Source organism: Rhopalosiphum maidis, chromosome 1, assembly GCF_003676215.2.
Source record: "Rhopalosiphum maidis isolate BTI-1 chromosome 1, ASM367621v3, whole genome shotgun sequence".
In the NCBI taxonomy this organism is placed as follows: Eukaryota; Metazoa; Arthropoda; class Insecta; order Hemiptera; family Aphididae; genus Rhopalosiphum; species Rhopalosiphum maidis.
Window position 1 is genome coordinate 50727562 of NC_040877.1, and position 2605 is coordinate 50730166.

Genomic DNA, 2605 nt, shown 5'->3' on the forward strand with positions numbered 1-2605 from the left:
GTGCGGCGAGTAAATCGTAATTATTATAATCTATGCCTTCCGTTCGGATGACGATTATCGGTGGAAATAATTAAACACACTATAATTATTTTAATTGTGCACAGTGCGAAGGTGATAAACACGGAACCCAGAACACGTAGCTCGTTATTTGAGATTCACAATACTATAATATTATGTTTCTTATGGGAACGAGTTTGTTTACAAGAGCTTTTGTCTGTGTCAGTTGAACCACAACGCTAACATCGTGCTTAATATAGTAGGTACGTGAAATCAGTTTTGCAATAGTAAGCCTTATTCGGGCCATGTTGATACAAATACGCTGGAGACCGTAGCAGAATTCAATATATTACAAAAGCGGTTTTAGAAAATGACACTGTTTTCCAGAACAATAAACACCAGTTATGGTTGATTGCGTGAGTGTTAAAACACAAACCAATATAAACCCAAAATCTTTCATTGCGGTAAAACGATTTTATCAAAATAATATCAACAATAATGACAGAGTAATAACGATCCTGTACCGTTGACTGAGTATCGTGACAATCGATATAGAATGTTTTAAAAAAAAAAAAAAAAAAAAAACGAAAATTCCAACTACATAATTATTGTACAACACCTACACACGATTGTATGGCGTGATGATGTGTTTTACGCGTAAAAAATCATATTTTCAAATACGAAATGACATATTTTTTACCGTCTTAACGATCAAATAACAATGAATCGTTCTGGGTAACGGCATTCGTGTAGCAGGTGATCTACTTCCTCTTTTTAGGTGTATCAGGTGATCTACCGTACTCTACAAGGTGTAGTTGGTGATCTACAATTATTATATTATATTATATTATATGCGCATTATCGCAGACCGCAGTGGGACAGTATTGCAGTTTCAAATTGTTCGTTGGTCGGAGTTTGTCTATAATGCGTGCGTCTGAATTTTATAAAATAATTGTGATGAAAAATCAACTGTAAATTTTTTACAACTTCACAATTTATTTCCGAATGACAGTGAAACGTCAAATTGTAAAAAATTTGATTCCGAAACAAAAATTGTGATCAGAAAAAAACGACTGGCTTCTGGTGAACAACGTGAGTACCAAAGTTTAAAGTGCGTTAGAAAAGGATGCCAAACATTCCAGTCTCTGCGTCAAGACAATACATTTTTTTCTTATACGGATTCGAATAATAAATGTAATTCAAAATTGTCGCTGGGACAAATTTTAGAGTTAGTTTTTTACTGGTCAGAAGACATGAGTATTGTAAACGTTTGTCGGCTTACTGGACGTTCTAATAAAACAGTAGTAGACTGGTACAATTTACGCTGCGATGTGTGTTGTACTATTTATGAAAATCGAAAACCTATGGGTGGACCTAATGAATGTGTTCAAATTGACGAGTCATTACTACGAGGGAAAAGGAAATATAATAGAGGCAGAATTCCACTGGGTGATCATAGAGGTGCAAATTTGACGGACGACGATAGTTCTGATTCTGATTCTGAAAATATTCCTCCTAATAACAGGAATAGAAATTATGGCAAACGAGTAGAAGGACCTTGGGTTTTTGGAATATGTTGGCGGCATGATGGTTTTCTTGAAAAACGTTTTTTTTGTTGTTGAACGTCGAGCTAGAGCTACACTTATTCCAATAATTGAAAAAGAAATACTTCCAGGAACAACAATAATGTCAGATGAATGGAAACCATATAAAATTTTACAAAATACAGGTTATAATCACTTGCCTGTAAACCATTCCAAAAAACTTTGTCGACCCGCTAACAGCAGCCAACACCCAGACAATAGAATGCGTTTGGTCACATCTGAAAATGAAAATGCTTCGAAAAATGTGTGGCACTAAATCGGAACTTTTACCTCGTCATCTGATTGAAGCATGGTGGAGATCAGTTAATCTTGAAAATACTTTTTTTAAATTTTTAAATGATACTAAAAACGTTTACTGTAATTGAAATTATTATCATATTTAGCTAATTATTTTTTATTTTTATGTTTGACGAATATTTGTGTGATATGACGTACTAGTAATAAAAAATATAATGTGTTTTTATACTATTAAAACGTAGATCACTCGTCCTGAATTCGCGATCACCCCTCCGCGGTAGATCACCTGCTACACGAATTCCTGGGTAACTTATAGTAGTTATTATTGTAGTACTCGTCGGTAAATGGCATCGCGACAACAGTATATACCTATAACGTCATGATGATCAAAGAAAATTCCGCGTTCGTGATTTAATAAAACGGTAAATGTGAAAACGCCACTGTAGTCCCAGTCAGTCGTCGTCGTGACGTCGTTATATCGTACGAATGTCGCATTCGCTTACCTATCTGGTATACCTGTCTACACGGTGTTTATGTGTGTAGTCGATTCGTTTTCGAGTGCTCTGATCGAGTCTACAAAACAGTTTTACAATAACTGAGAAAATAATGATGTAATATGGCGAGGACAAAGAATTCCGTGAAATGGTCTTACCAGTATTATAATATGGTGTACCTTATACTTAAAGTTTCCGGCACTATTGACATTTGGTTCACGATAATTATTTAGCTATGGAGTTTATGTTACGTGCGTAGTACAAGTGAAACTT

General features: G+C 35.0%; 1 pseudogene; it reads left to right on the forward strand.

Annotated features, from left to right (window-relative positions):
• The first annotated feature begins 1250 nt into the window (after positions 1-1250).
• LOC113550211 lies at positions 1251-1857 on the forward strand (annotated as a pseudogene).
• The last annotated feature ends 748 nt before the right edge of the window (positions 1858-2605 follow it).